At 39.1% G+C, this 22,291-nt stretch overlaps 1 long non-coding RNA gene across 5 annotated transcripts in view; it reads right to left on the reverse strand.

The window, feature by feature from the left end:
- The window catches only part of LOC102981668 (uncharacterized), a 126,758-nt gene that overhangs the window by 61,813 nt on the left and 42,654 nt on the right, over nt 1–22,291 (reverse strand). For 4 of the 5 annotated variants that reach the window (XR_008617569.1, XR_008617568.1, XR_008617570.1 and 1 more), the window contains 3 exons: nt 19,176–19,258; nt 15,339–15,482; nt 1,363–1,498 (listed from right to left, as the gene is read on the reverse strand). This is a non-coding gene — a long non-coding RNA (uncharacterized lncRNA). The remainder of the gene's footprint in view (nt 1–1,362; nt 1,499–15,338; nt 15,483–19,175; nt 19,259–22,291) is intronic. The other variant, XR_008617571.1, reaches the window with a different exon arrangement.

Here is a 22,291-nt window from a genome sequence, read left to right on the forward strand (position 1 = left end):
GTAATAAAGGACTGGTGGTAAAAACCCTGCCCTAACATAGTAAGTGGGGACCAAACGATTCTGTCATAGGATATGCAATCAGCTATTATGAGATCGATGGAATAACCAGGTGAGCCTGAGCAGGTAGCTGGCCAGCAGTCCTGCTGTTCCAGTGTGTGATCTAAATCTATCCTGGCACCATCCCACTGAGGATGACTGAGTTAAGATTTTGTGGCTGGCTGGGTGTTCCAGGGTGGTGGCAGTAACTCCAGGCTCTCCCAGATATTCAACACCTGTTTTTTCACCCTGACTCAGGGATATTGGGCCAGGAGAATACTGGTGATATGGAGACCCACCCCTCACCTCCCCCTTTCTCAAAATGAAGTTTCCGGAAGTCTCCTCACCTGGCTTTGCGCTTCCCTCCACAGTCCCTCTCCCCCTGCAACTTGAGAAAGGAGGCTGGACAGAGAATCGCCTCAGCCTCTAATCCTGCATTATCACAGGGCATGTTATTACAGAATTTTTACTATAGTTCTTTTAGTTTTCAACTGCTTTACTTTCTCAATTTGGTTCAGAACCTAGGCAGTGAAAAGCAGTATTTACTGGGCCCCTGTAAAGGCTACTAAGAAAATGTTGATTTCTAGTTGTGATTGAAGCCAAGCAGGTTAACCTTATCAAAACTTGTAGAGGGGCTTCCCTGGTGGCGCAGTGGTTGAGAGTCCGCCTGCCGATGCAGGGGACACGGGTTCGTGCCCCGGTCCGGGAGGATCCCACATGCCGCGGAGCGGCTGGGCCCGTGAGCCATGGCCGATGAGCCTGCGCGTCCGGAGCCTCTGCTCCGCAACGGGAGAGGCCACAACAGTGAGAGGCCCTCGTACCGCAAAAAAAAAAAAAAACTTGTAGAGACGAGCAGTTAAAGTTCATAATGACTTTAAAAAGAACTTCCTCTCAGGTTAATTAATTGGAAGCCATAGTTTGCTAATGTCCTTTCTTGAAACTGAAATGGAAGTTTAACTTTTCAGATGGAACCCCTACTTGGGACAAGGACACAGAAATGAGAAATCACCAATAACAATACTGCAGCACAGTGACAGGTTGAGTTTCCCAAACACATCAGCTTGGAAATTCCCATGTTAAGTAGTACTAGATAGTGACAAAAGGAGGGGCATGGTTGCTTGATATCCCTGACTCTTGACCTTGCTCTTATTAGCACTGATAAGAGTAACAAAATGTCTCCTGAAAATTGAGATGTATCCCTAGGAAAGATGAGCACCCAATTTTTTAGGCCAGAGGATGGCAAAGGGGTGGAGGGGGACAGCAGAAACTTATTTTTGGTAGAAAAGATATAATTGGAGAAAAAGCCCAGCCTCAGGACCAGCTCACCTTCCTCCTAGAAGCTACAGCATCAATGATAACAGAATCACTCCTTCAGCTAGCAGAACCAGCCAGATGCACAACTCCAACTTGAAGGCACAGCTTCAGCCTCCACCATCTTAAATCCATGCCTGCATTCTTGGCCCTGGGAGATGCATAGAGGAAAGGGGAATTAGCAACTTGGAATATGCTAGGGTCAAATGGCCTCACTAATGTCTGATGAGATGGCTCTAAGGAACTGCTGGGAGTCACTGCCCTGAGTGACATAGCTCTTGAAAGGTGATGGATAGACCCTAAAACTCTCAACCTCCTTAAATAATCCCATTATTAAAACCATCAATCCATGAACTCATCTAAATCCTTTTGGATCTGTTCATTTTCCCAGCTTGTACCTAACAGATTTTCTTTGCTGCCTCCTGCTGAGTTAATTTTTTTTTTCCCTTTTAACTAGTCCAATGATTATGTCTCTGAAAAGAGATTCCAACTTCAAAAACTTAACTGTATTTGAATGCCATTTGCACATCCTTGCAGGTTGATTTCTCTTTTCTGTTTAAATAACTAGCACCATTTCCCTGTGGATTCAATGGTCAAAACTAAAAGAATCTGAACTTAAAATGAAAGTAAATTGATCTGTTTGAAAAGAAAATTATTTCTCTCTCCAGATACTCAAAATGCATTTTTAGGAAAGAATAGCACAAAATACCTTCTCATTACAGAATTGAATGAGACAGTATATTTCACAAGGTATCTGAATCTATGCTACTTATGCGAGCTTAAGGTCAACACATTTTATAAGATACCAGAAAAAGCACTAGCCAGAAGAAAAAAGTAATATATTTTGATTACTTTAAAATTAAGAACTTCTGAGACAACTTTAAGAGGGTGAAAAGGTATCCAAAGAGTAGAAAAAACTTTGCAATATTTAGCTAATTTGTATACATCTAAAATATATAAAGATCTTATTTAATTCAGTAGGAAAAAGAGAACTTGAAAGAAAAATAGACAAAAACAGACTCGTCACAAATGAGGAGATCTAAGTGGATTAAAAAATATATATGAAGAGGTTCTAGTTATCAAGGAAGTGGAAAATAAAACCATGATGAGACATGGCTGGATACCCACCAGATGGCTACATTAAAAAGAAACAACAAAAATACTAAGTGTTGATGAGGATGTGGAACTATGGGAACACAAATGCTGTTGGTGGGAAAGTAAGCCGCTTGGCACTGCCTTGGAAAATCGAAAGTATGTATAGCTCATATCCCAGCCACTCCTTGGTTGTCTACCCACATGACACTCACAGACATAGAAAACAAACTTATGGTTACCGAAGGGGAGAGGGAGGGACAAATTAGGAGTGTGGGATTAATAGACAAAAACAACTACACATAAAATAGATAAGCAACAAGGAGTTACTATATGGCACAGGGAATTACATTCAATATCTTGTAATAACCTACCGTGGAAAATAATCTGAAAAAATACACAACTGAATCACTTTTTGCTATATCTCTAAAACTAACACAATATTGTAAATCAATTATACTTTAATAAAAAAATAATGTGCACCAGGAGCCATTTATGTGGATATCTGCAGCAGCATTATGAACAGAGCCAAAGGCGGGGGACAGCCCAAATGTGTCTCTACAGTAGAATGGGTGAATACATTGGGGTACAATAACATAGGTACGATGCTGTCATGAAAATGAATGAATCACAATCACAGGCAACAATGTTGAATCTTAAAAATATCCCGTCGAGTGAAACAAGCCAGGTATTTTTTAAAATGCGTGAGACATACTTGAATGTTAAAATTTAAAAGCATGTAAAGGAAGTAATGACCATAACAGCTAGTGTCGGGGATGGTGTGGTGCTCCAGGATCCCCTCTTTAGGAGCCGGTGCCATTCTCAGCTGCTGAGGATATTCTCTGGTGATGGCTCATAGCCAGGCCCTCACCGGCATTACCCTTGGCCACAGAGAACTGTACTCCCAAGGTCACCTGCCCTCCCCGGGGGTTGGTCTGTGTCCAATAACTAACCCATGTGGGACTATGAAAGCCCACTCCCACTTGCCTCAGTTCAGGACAACTCTGAAGGGCTAACCCATCTCAGAGACCCCTGGGGGACTGGCCACTGTCTCTGGGGCAACCACACTGTGGACCAGCTTCTCTCTCTACTCATCTTGCCTTCCTGACTTTCTTACAGGTGTGTATCCCAAGAATATCCCCAGTAAACTTCTGCCTGTAACTTTCCATCTTAGAATCTGTTTGCAGGAAACTCTAAGAAAGGCTTTACCAATTATCTTTAAGAAAAAATGAGCGAGGGGAGATGTCATTGGGAGGAGGCCCCTTGGGGCTTCTGGAATACCAGCAATGTTCTAGTTTTAGAACTGGATGGTGGTTGTATATGTGTTCTCTCTATAATAACTAAGCTGTACATTCATCTTTCCAGATCTTATCTATAAGTGTTATGTATCACACAGAAAAAAGGATTAAAAATGACTTTTATTTCTCCTGGAAGGAGGGAAATACTATTTCTGATTTAAATGCAGTGTAATATTTGAAAACAGTTTCTCCTAGGTCCTTTGTGGATTGTTTTTTCCTATTTTCCACAACAATTATTTGGCTGTGACATATATTCTTCAGCCATGTTGTGATGGTTCCGGAGCTTTCTCTGCACTGGAGCATCTCCATCAGGTCTCTGGAGGCAGGACTTCTGCCTCACGGTGTCACTGAAAGGAATCAGAGACGTCAAATCCCCTCCCCTTACATATAGGGAAACTAAGGGCTCCTGGAGATTGTGTCACTGTGCCTCCAAGCTGTCCTGCTTCCTTCCAATGGAATGCTTATCTTTCCCCACACCATTGATGAAAAAATTAGGTCTGTGACATGCTTTGGTCAAGGAAATGTGAGTGGAGGAGACACGTCTCTGTAAACAGAGATTTTAAGAGTCATTGCATGCTTTGCCATTCTCCCACTTCCCTCTGCCATGACACAAGCAATGTCCCAGGCAAAGGCTGCTCCATCCACCAAGGTCCCAGCTCAGAGCACAGTTGGCCCAACTCGTACTCAGCTTAGGCTGCTACAATGAATACCAGGGCCTGTGCGGCTTAAACAATAAACATTCATTCCTCATAGTTCTGGAGGCTGGGAAGTCCAAGATCAAGGTGCCGGCATATTTGGTGTCTGGTGAGAGCTCACTTCTGGTTTGCAGATGGCTGTCTTCTGGCTGAATCCTCACATTAGAGGCAGAGAGAGAGGAGTGGGGGCGGGGGGGGGTAACTGCAGTCTCTTCATTCCCTTATAAGGTCACCAATTCCATCATGGGGGTGGAACCCTCATGACTTCATCTAAACTTAATTACCTCCCAAAGGCCCACCTCCAAATACCATCACTTGGAGACTAGGGCTTCAACATATGGATTTGTTGGAGGGGGGAGACACAAACATTGAGCCTACAGCAAACACAGAACATGGACAACAAATCATCCTTTGTTGTTGTAAATCACTGAAATTTTAGACGTATTTGTTATCAAGACATAACCCAGACTATTCTGACTGACACAGAGTCCTAGCAAGGGATCCTGAAATCCCAAGCACCACGTGAAAATATCTCAGCAACTGTGCAGATTCTTGTGAACTATGCTCCTCAGAAGCCGCAGTGCCTCCCTTCATTTTATGTTGAAATGCACACACACACGGACATGATGAGCCATCGCTGATAAACAGACACCACTTCTAAGTTAAGCTTTTCTGGATAAAAGAAAAAAAATAAAACCCAAGAGGAGAAAAATTTATATGAAATGACAGCCATGGATTTGATCTTGCTTAAAAACGACTCTGCTTTGAAGAGCTCATCGTAGCCCCTCTGCAACCAAGCTGAGAAATTCCAGTTAAACCACACTTCTTGCTTCCACACCTGAAAATGGTCTGTGGCTGCTGTGTAAAGCCAGAGCCTGCCTTTTCATCCGGGTCTATCACTTAAGACAGCTCCCTGGCACAGCTGACACACCTTGAATAACCAGTGTTCACCACCACCACATACAAAAGCTAAGATTTTCATCACTGGTACTCAGAGGCAAGCTTAGCAGAGAGTGAAAGAGATGCTCATGGGCTTCATTTTGAACTTGCTCCAACTCCACGAGACAGCTGGCAAAAACTTGATCGAATCAAATCTTCAGAGGCTCATGACTGTCACATCAGGGCAGAACGGAAAAGCTTTTGTTTCAGCCGAATCCAGGCCTTATCACCTCATTCTGTCACTTATATTTTCTCAGTCCACCCACAAATCCTCCAGGATTTACTGCAGATGTAGCAAGCTTGCTGGAAATAATGGTACAAGCAAAGAGGCTAGTCGCCTATCGACTCCAAGCTCTGGGAAATACCAATGGGAAATGATTTCCACAAAAGGGGCGCTGGGGTGACGAATGAAGAGAGGGCTGGCTCATTGAAGATGCTAGGACTTAGACAAAGCTAACACCCTAATACCAAGCCACTAGCTTTTTCTGATTACATTCAGGGCTGAGGGCTTCCCACACCCCCATTACAGCCCTCTCCCCCCCACACACTTTTGCGTGAAAGACACAGGTTGCTTGCTTTGGTGTGTGGTGTACCATGAAATGGTAATCTAGAGAATGACTGCAGCTACATAAACCACAGTGTTTTTCTGCCCTACACACACACACACACACACACACACACACACACACACACACACAGTTTTCAGATCTGCAAGATATTTGTTTTTACATTGTTGACTAAAGAAAAATGTAACAGAGGAAAGTATTAAATTATGACAAAGGGGAATTAAAACTGATTTTTTTTTTCCCAGAAAGAGTCATTTTGGGGCCTTCTCTTAGACACATTTTGGACTCTGGTCAGATTTGATTTAGGAAAACGTTCAGAATAATAGCAATATCATTCTTCACCCATACGTTTGCAAAGGAAAAATGTGTTTTTATTTTCCCACTTTAATCTTCGAGCAGGCCCATTTTGGGGTAACTTCTTGCATTCATTTCTGTTATTTTTACTCAGTGTGCTCTCACTCTAAGCAGGTGGCAACGCTGGATTCTGTGTGATGCAAAACGGGCTTAGCGACCCTCATTAGAAAAGCCTTCAGCTCTTAAAGTGAGGAAGAATTATCCTCATGAACAGTTTCTCCCGTTTTCTAATCTCCTCATTTTCACAGAAACAAAGTGAAATCTTTTTTATCTGAGTTGCAATGGACTGTTAATGCTTCCAACTGATTTAGTCAAGATGGACTGTTTCTTTCCATTTCTGTGCCGCAGTGCTTCTCCTCAAGTTTGGTAAAAAGCATAGTAAAATGGACAAATGATGAAAATTTGAGGATCATTAATACAACCCCCTAATGTGGTTTCAGGGTGAGAGGTTACCGACAGAATTTGAAATGTTGATTTTAAAAATGAACTTTCTTCAGAACGGACTCAATACATCTGTATTTTATGGAATGATGCAGCTTCAATAATTGGTAATAAGATAGATTTGAATACGCAGGCTGTTTACCTCACTCAGAAATGCAAAAATTCCTTAAAATCCAACAGTTTCCAATTCATTCGTTCCATTAGGTGGAATGACACCCATTATATCTCCATTTAACCATTATGTGCTGTAATTTTAACATGGTCTAAGAGACATAGCGGAGAACAAAACAGACTCCACCTTTGATCTTTAATATACATATTATTCATTAAAAAGCTGTGTATGTAAGCACCTCTCCTACAAAGTTTCTATCTCTGGTCTCCATTTGTTAGCTTATGTCACACAATCCTCAGGACATAAGATTAATAAAAGATGACTTGTACGAGCTTCCCTGGTGGCGCAGTGGTTTCGGGTCCGCCTGCCGATGCAGGGGACGCGGGTTCGTGCCCCGGTCCGGGAGGATCCCACGTGCCGCGGAGCGGCTGGGCCCGTGGGCCATGGCCGCTGAGCCTGCGCGTCCGGAGCCTGTGCTCCGCAACGGGAGAGGCCGCAGCAGAGGGAGGCCCGCGTACCACAAAAAAAAAAATGACTTGCAAGCCAAAAACTTCTACCAGTGTCATTTATTCTTAAAATGCCCGGAATCTGATTCATACTGATGCAACAGCCAGTACTGAGTCACAGAATTGGGACTGTTTTTCAAAGGCGAGGTCTCAGAGGGCAATCTTTGGAGAAGCTCTCATTCCTAAAATTACCTCCCAGCAGATTCGAGGGGCTCAGCCTTTCACTTGTTCCCGATCATCCCTTGTGTCGCTTTTCCTCATCGTGCATGGCCAGTCAGCCCTATGGGTCTGGCTTAAACCTTCAGTTCAGTAACCACTCTTATAAACATGGGAGGTAAAGAAGTGTTTTCTCTCTTTTTGATTTTCAGTTTTTATGCTCCAAACAATTTCTTTCCCAATGAGATTAAATTTTGCTTTTATCAAAGAACAGCATACACATAGTTTACTGAGATAAATATTCAATAGAACAAGTGTGTTTAAAAAAAACCCCAGCCCCACTCTTTAAAGGCAACTCCTTCTTGGCCTCTTAGCCTTTTCTTCCATATTTCTAAACTATATGCCTCTGCATCTATGTCAATTTTGACATTTTCTATTGTCTTCCTAATTCAAAAGATGACAATCTAAATAACTTTTATGTTCCTCCTACCTATCTTTCCCCTCTCATTAGTACAAATTATAGTATTATCACAATTTTTGGTTAAATCAGTATCAAATATTCACACTACTCTGAGTAAATGTTGTTCTTTGCTGAGTCAAGTCATGAGCTATAGTTCTATTTTTTCCCCTTGCCCAACTTCTACCTTGAGTCAACCACTTCATTTTCCAGTTGTATAATTTTCTATATTTGTGATACTCCCAAACTCACCAACTAAACTCTGAGTCCCTTCTCCATGTTCTTTCCCACAGTCAGACACTTAGGTAATTCTACCACTTCCACTTCTCCTCACCTAGAATCTCCTTCCTCTTTTAATCTGCAGAACCATCATCCTGAGATTTCCAAGTGCTGTTGCCTGAGAAATAAATCTCTTTGCCTCTTTTATGTGCTCTATCCCATTGCATGAATTCCATGCTTCCTCTATCACAGTTTATGTACTCATCTTGGTGTTACCCTGTATTCCTAAAAAACGGTGCACGAAAAGCTGTGTGTGTGTGTGTTTGTGTATGTGTGTGTGTGAGTGTGTATCTTATCTGACAACGTCTAGCAAATTAATATGTTATCCACCTACAGGCTATGCTTCCCAGCCTCTCTTGCGAGCAGGTACAAGATTAAGTTCTCGCCAGTGGAATGTGAGTAGTAGCAATGTTTGAAAACAGTATTTCTTGCCTTTCACTCTCTTTCTTCTTTTCCACTGGCTGAAATGGTGCTGGTGGGTCAGTTTTAACCATTAAAAGTATCATCCTGGAGGAGGCAAAGGAACAAGATAGAAGGAACTTGGGCCCCCAAAGGATCCTATGGAGCAGATTCCCCTCCTCATCCTAGACTGCCCACTTAGTTCTGGAAGAGTTAATGAGTGACAAATAAAGACATCAACTTCTATCTTGTTCAATCTACATATTTTAGAGTCTTTCTGTTACAACTCTAATTAATATAGCTATGCTTTCACCTTTCTGCTTGTTCAAGATGCATGATTTAATGGCTGCCTGGAGAGACTCAAAGGGTCTGAATAAGTACGATTCAGATATAATTAATCAGTGTGATTTGTTTTGCTTTTGTTTTTAAAATTTTTATTGTGGAGACCTTTTTTAAAATATGAAAATAAAGAAAATAATATAAGAAACCTCCATGTACTCATCATCTGGCTTCAACACATGTCGACTCAAGACCAGTCTTGCTTCCATATATCTCTTATTCATCGTCCTGGACTCAGAATTATTTTGAAGCAAATTTGAAACATCCTATCTTTTCATCTGTAAATATTTCAGCATGTCTCTAAAAATAACTATTTGTTAATAGCTCTACTGAGGTATAATTTACACAGAATAAAATTCATTCATTTTTGGTATTCAGCTTGTTGAATTTTGATAATTATTTACAGTTGTGTAAGCTCTACCACAATCAAAATATAGAACATTTACATCACCCACAAAAGGTCCTTCATACCCTTTGTAGACAATCCTCTCCTTCATCCTTTGGCCCCAAATAATCTGCTTTCTGTAACTATAGTTTTTCCTTTTGTGTTACACAGTCTTTTGTGGTTGATTTTTTTCACTTCACATACTGTTTTTGAGAATCACCCATGTGATTGTGCGCATTAACAATTTAGTCTTTTTTTTTTTTTTTTTTGTGTGGTATGCGGGCCTCCCTCTGCTGTGGCCTCCCCCGCTGCGGAGCACAGGCTCCGGACGCGCAGGCCCAGCGGCCATGGCTCACGGGCCCAGCCGCCCCGCGGCATGTGGGATCCTCCTGGACCGGGGCGCAAACCCGGTTCCCCTGCATCGGCAGGCGGACGCGCAACCACTGCGCCACCAGGGAAGCCCTAGTCTTTTTTTTTTATTGCCGGAAGTATTTCACAGTATGAATACACCAGAATGTATTCATCCACTCACCAGCTAATGGACATTTGGTTGTTTCCAGGTTTGGGCTTTTATGAATGATGCTGCTATGAATATTTGCACACAGTCTTTGTATGGACATAGAAACTTCATTTCTCTTAGAAAATATTTAAGAATGAGATTGCCAGGTTATATGGAAAGTACATGTTTAACTTTATATGAAAATTGTCAAACTCTTTACCAAAGTGACTGTACCATTATGTATTTCTACAAACAGTATATGACAGCTTCAGATGGTCACCAGCACTTGGCATTGTCATTCTTTTTACTCTAAACATTCTGGTGAGTATACAGTGGTATTTCTTTGTTGTTGTAATTTAATATTTTCCTGATGACTGAGAAGCCCTGATGACAGCTTTCCTGCAATCGTGTGAAAGGTCTCTGAGCCAGAACAAAGCAGCTAAGGCATTCCTAGATTTCCAGACCTCAGTAACAGTGGGAAATAAAAAAATGTTTGTTTAAGCTGCCAAGTTTGGGGGATAATTTGTTACACTTTAATAGATAAATACACCAGCTCTTTGTCAAATACACGTTTTGCAAATATTCTTCTGTCTGTAACTTGCCTCTTTTGCTTCCTTAGCTGTGTCTTTTAAAGAGTATTTTTTAAAATTTATAAAGTACATTTTATAATTGTTTTTTATGGAGTATACTTTTTACATCCTGTTTAAGAAGTTTTTGCCTATAACCCAATGTTTCTCCTATGTTTTTTTCTAGAAGTTTAATAGTTTTAGCTCTTACAATTAAGCATTTGATTAATTTTGATTAAAGTTTGTGCATGGTGTGAGGTAAGGATTAATGTTTATTTTCTTTTTTTTTCATACAGGTAACCATTTGTTACTATTGAATATTTCTCCATGAATTCTTTGGAAACTTTGACCTTATGATGTGAATCTATTTCTGGACTCTATTCTGTTCCCCTTATCTATACATCTGACCTTATGCCAATATAACCATGTCTTGATTATTCTAGCTTTATAGTAGGCCTTGAAATCTGGTAGTACAAGCCCTTCAACCTTGTGCTTCTTAAGATTGTTTTGGCTTTGCTCTTCTTATACATTTTAGAATCAGCCTATCAATTTAGTTTACTTTTAAAGCATGATAGGATTGTCATTTGGATTGCATTTCATCTATAGATCAATTTGAGGAGAATTGCCATCTTCACAATTTTGGGTCTTCCAATCCATGGACATGATGTACCTCTCCATTTTTTAGATCTTCTTTAAATTCCCTTTGCAATGTTTTAAAGTTTTAAGCATTTAGGTAAACGAAAAGAGTATTTGACCTGACTCTTTTTAAAACATAATTTCAATATCATTAATACCCACCAAATTTAATCAATTTTCCTTAATATAATCAACAATGCAGTGTTCATATTTATTTATTTGTTTTGTAAACTTGCTTTTCTTTTTTTTACAGTTTATTTATTCAAATTTGGACTTAAAAGTGACTCCATACAATGAAGTAGTTGATAGATTTCTTTTCTCTTTTAATTGTATGCTCTTCCTTTATCTTTCTTCTTATAATGTTTTCAGTGTTGTCAAATAAACAAGTTATTTTGTCCTGTAATGTCTTAAACAGTCTGAGTTTTGCTGACTGTACCTCTCTGGTGTTTTTGACTGTGTTCCTCAGTCCTCAATAGTTCTTGGCTGACCAGATTCAGGTTCAATTTTGGCGGAGAGGACAAGACTATCTCATGGATGGTGCTGTACACAGAACATACACAATATCTGAATGTCTTTTTGTGATGCTAGCAGCTGCCAACAATCATTGCCTATATTCATTAAATCATTAGGGAGTAAGAAATGGTCAGGCATTAATTCTATTATTCTGTCTTCATTTATTAGCTGGAATACTTCTACATAGGAAAACACTTGGCTTTACCATCTATTTGGATAACCTGAAGCATAATTTGCATAATTTGTGTAGGCATTCTCCTGGCGCTAACTGTCCCCAGAAATGCTTGTAGGTCTTTGGTAACATATTACATATGTATATGTACTCATACACTCACATATACATGTAAGTATCTATATAATTAAGATAACCTATAATAGTTTTCATTATATGACTAAAGTTATACAATAATGAAAAGGCTATCCACTCTTGATATGTTTTCACCAAATCTCAAGGTAGGGTCACAATTTAAAATGGTTAAAAGAGGGGGGTTGGCTACTCTCAAGGCAGTATTGCTCAAATAACTGAAGCACACTTAGGCTTGCCATTGCTAGGTACTAGGCTAAGTGCTTTACAAAAGAGATCTCATTTCATCCTCTAAACAACAGCACAGTGCTATTCTCATTCCCACTTTACAGAAGAGGAAACTGATGCACAGAGAATTACTTGCCCAAGTTCCAGTAAGTTGTGAGGCCAGGACTGGAACCCAGGAGGTCTACCTCCGGAGCCCATCTAAGACTATCTTTGCCTACAATCACACAGAACTTTTGGAAAAAATCTATCTCCTGTAAAGAGGTTTGGCAACCTGCCCCAAATTGACTAGAGTCCAGAAGAGATTGAATTGATTTGGGGACATGTATTTGCATGTCCAAAGGGAAGTCTGGGTGTTTAAAGCATATATGCACCAATGTAGCAAAGCAGATGGCCTTAGTGTCAGCAAAAGGCAAGCCATCCTAGGAAGACTGATCAGCACTTCTTCATCTTCCCTCAATCTTCTGTGGTTGTGCCATCTTTAGAGACTTCTCTAGGAGTTTTAACACACTGATGTGAAAAGTCAAAGTGAAAAATCAAATAGGAAAAATGTCAAGAGGAATCTAGGGAGCTGAGACAAAAAGCTCATCAGTAAGTCTCAGATTGCTGCAGTGCTACTGGCTCATTTTTTAACAAGGATACAAGTCCCACAGCTTTCCTATCCCCATAATGTGCACTAAAGAGCTGAGTTCTCTCCTTTGGGATTGAGTCTGGAATGGCCAACAGGACTCTGGACTGGTACCAGACCACAACATTTCATGAGTCTCATTTTTCATGGGTCAATTTACAACACATGAGCCGACGAAAGCAGATCAGCTTATTTTTCAGTCCCGTCCACTTGCCATGATCAGATGAAAGGACGATGATCATGATAACAATGATGATGATAACACTCATTAAGCATTTCCTTAACAGGGCTTGACACTGGTCTCAACACTTTATATATAATAACTCATTTAATATACAGGTGACTTAAGTCACACAACTGATAAATCATGTTACTTGAACTTGGACCCACATGGTTTGACTGAGGAGACTGTATTCTGAACAACTGCACCTGAGCTGCTGTGACTGGATGCTTAGGCTTCAGAATATCAGTTCTCCCTGATATCACGGAACATAAGTGGGAAAATCACACTGTACAGTCTATTGGTACAAATCTGTGATCTCTCTCTCGCTCTCTTTTTCTTTTTGTCTCGGTGGAACTTAGGGATCACTGAAGATGTGTCATGAAGGCTTGTTGAATGATACCTAACTTTCTGAGGGAGGTACCATGGCATGTAACAATGATCTAAAGATCCCCTTTTCCAAAACACAGATAAATGCAGTTTCTACAGACTGTGTCCCTCTTCATTTCAGTGCTAACATCTCAGTTCCTCCCACACAAAGGTCTAGTTTATCTAGCTAGGGGTGATTTACATTTAACAAAGTAGGTTGACGAGCTGTTACTGGAAAAATGTATCCAGAGTAATAAGATTGCTCACGGAAAAACATCAAAATCAAAGACACTTGCTCCCACCAACTCTTCTGAAATGCTTATCCACTCTCTCTGTAGTGTCTCTGCAAGGTTGGCCACTGGGGAGAAGGAGTCCATGTTCATGCCTGCCCCCCACGACCCCAACCTCTCTATCATCTCTCCCAAACCTTACAGAAACTGTCAAAAAAGGGTCCCTTCTCCATCGAGGGCTCCTCCATGTTCCCCAAGAATGAATCTACTACTCAAAGTTCTTCTCAACCAAAAATCTCTATACACCAAAGTCAATACTCTGCAGTGACAGTTCATTTGACTCCATAAAATGTTTCTCAATAAGTATTTATCATACAGAAGAGAAATGATCAATCTTTCTCCAAAACAAAAGGAGAAATTTCAGTGAAAGGAAGAGTGAAGGTGAAGGAAATAAACCTTTCTTGACCCTACATGTGCCAAGACATGGTCCTAGATGTTTTATTATATTAATACTAACACCAATACCAGTGTTAACACTAACAAATACCGACACTGATACTAATAATGTTGACACCAATACTCATGCAAATACTAATACAAATATTATCTACTGATACCAATACTAATGCAAATACTGATATTAATACTGATACTAATAAAACATTTCTCATGTATTAATCCACATGGAGGGATCTCCAGTAGAGTAGAACTCCTGGCTTCTTAATGTCTCCCTTACCTATTCCTCTCCGTGGAGAAGGAATGAGTAACCTAACAGATGAGTAGCAGCCACTGACCAATTCAAAGTCTGTAATCCCTGAAGATTTAGTCTTTTTTTTTTCATCTCTGTCTGTCCAAGCATTGCCCACAAGAGGCAGTAATCCTGGATAAGAGTGTCTATAGAACCCAACATCCTTCAGGTCCCATCTAAAGGCCTGCATTTGAGGGCTGGTGGTACAGAGAGCAAGTTGGCCCATTTGACGACCTAGCTAAGTGACCCCTCCAACCAAGCTCTATCCACCACGAAGTTGATGTTTTCATGCCCACTCTGGAGCATGATGAAAATACCCAAGACCTGGAACACAGGACTCAAAAGAGAAATGGAAATTAGTTTCTGAACATGTTGGATGGGAAAAAAAGACCGACTTGGGACTGGAACTGTCTACACTGAAAATTTCTAAATTTCATTAAGACAACAAATAACTCAAAAGCCTCCCTCTGACAGAGGAGGTAATAAAGAGAGTCTTTCCTTCCATACAACCTGTTATGGACTGAACTGTGTCCCCCACAAATTCATATGTTGAAGTTCTAGCTTTCAGAACCTCAGAATGTAACTATATTGGAGATAAGGACTTTATAGAGATAATTAAGTTCAATGAGGTCATTAGGGAGGCCTCAGATCCAATACGACTGGTGTCCTTATAACAAGAGGAAATTTGGACTCAGACATTCATGCACACAGAGGGAAGGCCATGTGAAAGCACAGGGAGAAGACAGCCATCTGCAAGCCAAGGCGAGAGGCCTCGGGAGAAACCAACCCTGCCAATACCTCTGTTTTGAACTTCTAGCCTCCAGAACTGTGAGGAAATAATTTTCTGTTGTTTAATTAAGCCACCTAGTCTTTGTACTTTCTTTATTTTGTTATGGCAGCCCTAGCAAGCTAATATACCACCCACCATACCAAAGTGATAAAAATGCTGTTGAATTAATCTCTTGTTGGGAGAGTTCTCTCAGTTGCGTTTTAAGCTCACAGATCATGGGCTCTAAGTGACAAGCATGGACTCACTGGCATCCTGGCAGACATCGAGACGTTTTTCTCTGTTTCTCCTCCTTCCCTCTGGTCTGAGCCTTTGTCACGGTCGATGGCAACACTAACACTTAATTCTAGAAATGTGATTCTTCTTGAGGTAACAGCTGCTCTTGCTTTATACTAAAAAAAAAAAAAAAAAAAAAAAAAATCTAAGCACTGTTATTTTTAATTTCCCTTGGACTTGAACTTATTCCCACAAGGGAGCAACAAAACCTCCTTAGTTGTTCCTCTGTACAGAACACTCTTCTCCAGAACCCCGTTGTTTCAGGTTAAATGTCACTTCCTCAAAGATGCCTACTCCGACCCCCAAGATGATATTAGGCACCTCTGCTGAACATTCTCATTACAGCCTACATTTTCCTTCACGTGCCTTATGACAATGGGAATTAAGTACTTATTACCTGTGATGACTTTTTCAAAAAATTTTTATTGCAGTATAGTTGATTTATAATGTTGTGTTAGTTTCTGCTATACAGCAAAGTGAATCAGTTATACTTATACATATATCAACACTTTTCTTTAGATTCTTTCCCCATATAAGTCATTATATATAAAGTATTGGGTAGAGTTCCCTGTGCTCTACAGTAGGTCCTTATTAGTTATCTATTTTATATATAGTAGTGTGTATATGTCAATGTCTCTTTCCCTCCTGATAGACCATAACCTTCATGAGCGCATGGGCTGTGTCTATCTTCTTCTGCTTGTATCCCCAGGACCTCGCCTATTTCCCAGCACTTTGTAGGCCCTCAAGACACATTTGTTAAATGCATGAATAAACCAGTCCTACCAGCTAAAGTATGTATAACTCTCATTTTCTCTTGGACTCTGTTTTATTCAAGGCTGAAAAAAATGTGGTAAGAGCAAAACTTTCCTGACATCTGGAGGAAGAGCTCAGGGGGTGATTTCACTTAGGGTGGCCAGATAACACACAGGATGCCTGGTTAAATGTGAATCTCAGGTAAAAAATGAATAATTTTTTTAGTCTAAGTATATTCAAAATATTGCATAATTATTATTTGTTGTTCTGAATTTCACATGTAAGTTGGCATCCTGTGTTTTTATTTGCTAAATCCAGCAACTGTACATTCAGAGCATCTTACTAATAGGAAATAAGAAAGTAAGCCAACAAGAGACATGAAAACTACAAAGTCCTTGAGAATAGGAAGCAGGAACTCACCTTAGTATCTGTGCCACCTATTCACACACACACAGACACACACACATACACACACACACACACCATGAGGTACCCAGTACAGTGCCTTCCACAAAAGCACCAATAATCAGTTGTTGAATTGAACTAAAGTTTTAAAATTCCAAGTGTCTCCATTCACAAAAGACCGTGAAGGGCAAAATGCTACTAAAAAGAGTAAATTAAAAAATAAGTCAATAATTACATGATCCTAAGGCTGAAAGGAGGTAAGGACCACCTTTCTACTGCCTCATTCCCTGGGGGCGTGGGGGGAAATGTGGCCCAGAGTGCTTCCATGGCTTATATAAGACCTTACAGTTGGCAGGGGCATATCTGGGGCTATAACCAGACCACCCTACGTTCCCAATGCTCCTTCCACACCCCCTCACTAAAGATATTTCTGACAAAGGCAAACATTTTCTGGCATAGAAAATTCCATGTCTACCTTCTCAACCAGCTGCCTCAGCTGTGTAACCAACCAACATCCACCAAGCTATTATGCATATTCTTTAAAGAAATCCAAGTAAGAGCTTTGCCCTTTCTTAAGCTAATAAACTGTACTCTTATAGATGGATGGAACAAAATAAGTCAAAAATAAATATAATTGTTCAAAAATATTTAAGGCCTTTTACATGAAACTGCTTTTCATTTATAGACACATCAGATTATACCAAAGAGCTCTTTATACATTTTTTTAAAGGGTGGCAGCTTCAGTTCAATAGTGTTAGTGAGACAATCCCTTAAGCTGTGTCAAAATGCCAGTTATCCTCGATGCCACCCAGATTTGAATAATTTAGAGAGAGACAAAACACACACAGAAAGAAGGAATCATCTTTTGACTACTGCTGCTTTTGACGAGGCTGCTTTCTCCTGCCCCCTCCCTTTTTCCTGAAGCATCTTTCTCTCTCTCTATCAGTGGTGACAAGTGTCAATCAAACCTTCTGTGGCTGAGGAAGGGGGAGGAATGGGCAGTGAAGCCAAGGGGAGGAGAGGGGGAAGAAACGTGAAACATTCTCAAACAATTGCTCAAGGAAGATTCCCTATCAGTGTGTGGTCTGGGGGAAAGAAGTCTTTTCCTTTTTTTGCTTCTAATCTCTAACCGACTATTTACCTCTTTTTATAAATTTGAATCTCTCTGTTGCTCCAAAGGCTCCAAAACAAATCGCTGGTCAGCCAGGATTAAGCTGCTTTGTTGCCAACGATTAGCAGGTTTGCCTGTAGTTTTAACATCTTCAGCAACAGCTGAACGTCAAATGATTCAGGCAATACTGGTCTTACTTTGACCAAACCCATATGAATGCTTGAAATAAACTGGAGGAAAAGTACCACATAGAGAGTATTCCATGCTTAACATGGACAGAATGAGAACTCTATTGACATTTGCATTTCTTTTTTTTTTAATGCAGCCATGATTTTGAAAAATATTACATACCAGCAACCTCCTATCTCAAAGAAAAATCTCTAAAATATCCAGTTTAAGTCCCAGACTATAGGAAATGTTTAATTCAAACACATTTACACACAAGAACATTTACAAAAAAAAAACCAAAAACACCTCATTAAATATTTTGTGGTTCAAAATCGATGTAGCATTCATTTTCTAAACACTTACTATGTGCTGGGTACTGTGCTGGAATAGAAAGAAATAAAATGAATAAAATCCACTCCCAGTTTTCAAGAATTGTCTTTTGCATTCACTTATGTAACTTTAATCACTAAAAAATCCTCAATAATATAATTATCTGAGACCCTGCTATGTTATTTATGCAGCCTTGAAGGTCAAGGACTATGCCTTCATCCTCCACATCCCCTACTACACTTCACAATGATCTTCCAAATAGCAGTTTCTCAAGGTAGCATCATGGTATAGGGAAAGGCACTAATCAAGAGTCAGAGGCTCTGGCTCTCATTGATTTTGTGTGTGGACATAGACAAACCCCTTAATCAGTGGGTCCTTTTGGCTTTCTGCATTTGTAATGAGGGAAACCCCTTTCCATCATCTTTTCCAATGCCAATGTCTGTGATTCCTTGACCTTGCGACAAGGAGACTGACTAGGAGGGTTTAAGGGTCCTTATCTGATTTTAAACAACTTGAGGGTAGAATTTATCTCTCTCATTGAATCCCCAAGGACACAGTGTCCTGCAGTACAGATTGACATAATTGAAATCCATGCCAAGAGTCTGTGAAACAGAAAAGAAAGCAACTAGGGTAGCTTACGCAAGGTCCTAGGGCTCAAGCTATAGGAAAGACCTACAGCAAACCCAACTTTATATATGGTAATTTTTGAGGCAACCAGCAGCCATCTGTGCCCATGGGGCTTGCAGACAGGAGGGGATAATCCATCAGGGGCTTCCAGGTAATAGTGTACTACAGGAAGTGGGACTGGTGATGAAGGGAAGGCCACAACCTTGGCAGAGCTTGAAATACTAGCTATGCAAATGAAACTTTACCCATTTCCCTTGTATGAGTATATTTTGCCTGCAAGGACAATTTCTCCCACCCCTACGTGGATCTATTTCCTGTCCCTACCTGGATATTCCACCTCAAATCAGGAACACAATAGTAAACTTACCTTGTGTGAGGTACAAGGAGGGGGCTAGATCAAGCCCAGGAGCCTTACCTCTGCTGCTTCTCTCTCATCATTTCTCTCATCTTCTCCTGTACCACCAGTCTCCTTCTCGCCGTCATCTTCTTCCATTCAGTCTACAAACATGTTCAACTTATTTTTATTCACTCATTCATAAACTGTAAATTATTTTGGATTTTATTTAAATACTATCTAGGAATAATATGTTTTTCCTTTCCCATTTTTATAATTTCAATTCTTTTCCTTGTCTTATTGCTCTGTCTAAAGCCTCTGATATAGAATTGATTAGAAGTGGTGATAGTAAGTATCTTTGCCTTTTTCACAGTTTAAAGGGAATGATTTTAGTGTTTGCAGGAAATGTTTATTAGATATTGCCAGGTGAAGCATATTTCTTCTAATTCCAGTTTGCTAAGAGTTGTTTATTGTAAATGTGCTTTAATTGTATTAATTTTTCTGTATCTCTTTACATGATGAATTACAATAACAGATTTTCTAATGTTGATCCATTACATCCATTTCTGGAATAAGCTCAAATTATGTAGTTCATTTCGAATTAACTTTGCTAATAATTTTTGTAATTTTTTATCTACATTCATGAGTGACTTATACTTAATTTTCCTCTCTCATAGTTTCCTTATCTGTTGGTATCAAGCTTACACTAGCTCCTAAAATAAGCTGGGGAGTAAAACCTTTTATTTTTTCCCTTGGGGAAAAATTTAAGATTGGGATTAGCTATTTGTCGACTATTTTCTAGAGCCTATAAAAATCATCTGGGCATGGTGTTTTTACTGTGGGAAGAGTTTAAATTATGGATATAATTTCTCTAATGGTTATAAGACTACTCAGATTTCTGTATAATTTTGAGTCTACTTTGGTTATTTGTAATAATTTTTTAGTGATCTGTTTTCAAAATATTTGGTATAAAGATATTTGTAATGTTCTCTTATTCTTTTAAATTTCTATTGTGTTTATAATTATGTCCCTGTTTTCATTCCTAGTATCACTGAAGTTTTTCTTCTCTAACTTTCTCTACTGATTCTGCCAGAGGCAAAAATATTGGTCTTCTAAAATAATTAACTTTTAGCTCTGTTGATTTCCCTGTTCTATGTTTATTTGATTTTTCATTTATTTTTGCTGTTATATTAATATATCAGTTTTCTTCTGTAATTTCTTTGGATTTCTTATGCTGTTCTTTTTATAACTTAAGTTAGATATTTACTTCATTAGCTTTTGGCCTTTTTTTTTCTAGATATAAGCATTCAAGGCTATGAATGTCCCTGGCATAGCTGTGTCCCACAAGTTTGTAAGTATTTTTAAAATTATTCACATGATATTTATAGTATAATTCCCAGTATAATATCTTATATAATTCATGAATCATTTAGATATATGCTTTAAATTTCCAAATGTATGAGTTTTTAAAAATTATCTTTTCAATATCAATCCTTAATTTAATTGTGCCTTATATACACTGCTTCTTAAATTTGTTGATGCATTCTTTATGATATATGTGGTCCATCTTTATAACTTTTTCGTGTGCTTAGGCAGTGTTCCATACTTGCCTATCAGAATAAGCTCATTAGTTTTATTCTTCAAATCTTCTATATAATTTTTGTGTTTGTTACTGTTCTAGAGAGATTGTCATGGTAAGGTTTTATGGACTGTGGCTGTTGAGGACATGGTAAGACTGTGGAAAGAGTACTTGATATCATGCTTATATCACCCTGTGATGTGTGTGTGTGGCACATCACATCCCACTTATTGCTTGGTGTGCTAGAAGATCACAGGTCTCTGCACAACTCTACATTTAGTTTATTCTCTTGAACCTTTCCCCCAAATCGCTCATGCATTTAATATTGCTGAAACATTAGATCACTTAATTTGATTTATTTCCCTGCCATGGCTTGCCTTTGCTCCTGCTGTTCCTTCCTTAGAATGACCTTCCCCAACCCACATACACATATTAAAATCCCCACATCCCTTGACACATTATATAGAAAACTCTAAAGTCTCCACCCAAAAACTATCAGACCGAAAAATGAATTCAGCAATGTTGCAGGATGCAAGATTAATGTACAGAAATCTGTTGTGTTTCTGTACCTAATAATGAAATATTAGAAAAAGAATTTTTAAAAAAAAATCTTGTTTAAAATTTCACCAAAAAGAATACCTAGGAATAAACTTGACCAAGAAGGTGAAAGACATATACTCTGAAAACTATAATACACTGACGAAGGAAACTGAAGATGATACAAAGAAATGGAAAGATATACTGTGCTCTGGGATTGGAAAAATTAATATTGTTAAAATAGCCATGCTACCCAAAGCAAACTACAGATTTAATGCAATCCCTATCAAAACACCCAGGATATTTTTCATAGAACTAAAACAAATAATCCTAAAATTCATACAGAACCACAAAAGACCCTGAATTGCCAAAGCAATCTTGAGAAAAAGAACAAAACTGGAGGTATAATCCTCGAAGACTTCGGACTATACTACAAAGCTACAGTAATCAAAACAGCATGGTACAGGCACAAAAACAGACACATAGATCAATGGAACAGAATAGAGAACACAGAAATAAACCCATGCACCTATGGTCAATTAATCTAGAAGAAACGAGGCAAGAATGTATACAATGAAGAAAAGACAGTTTTTTCAACAAGTGGTGCTGGGAAAACTGAAAAGCCACATGGAAAACAATGATATTAGAAATTCCCTTACATCATATACAAAAATAAACTCAAAATGCTTTAAAGACCTACATGTAAGACTGGAAAACATAAAAATCCTCGAAGAGAACATAGGCAGAACACAACTTGACATAAACTGTAGCAATAATTTTTTGGATCAGTATCCTAAAGCAAAAGAAATAAAAGCAAAAATAAACAAATGGGGCCTAATTAAAGCTTATGCTATGGGAGAAAATACTTGCAAATGATGTGACTAATAAGAGTTAATATCCAAATTAAATAAACAGCTCTTATAATTCAATATCAAAGGACTCCCAAACAACCCAATCAAAAACTGGGCAGAAGATCTGAATAGAAATTTTTCCAAAGAAGACATACAGATGGCTAACAGGCACATGAAAAGATGTTCAACATTGCAAATTATTAGAGAAATACAAATCAAAACAACAATGA

The sequence above is a fragment of the Physeter macrocephalus genome, chromosome 6 (assembly GCF_002837175.3).
Source record: "Physeter macrocephalus isolate SW-GA chromosome 6, ASM283717v5, whole genome shotgun sequence".
Lineage (NCBI taxonomy): Eukaryota > Metazoa > Chordata > Mammalia > Artiodactyla > Physeteridae > Physeter > Physeter macrocephalus.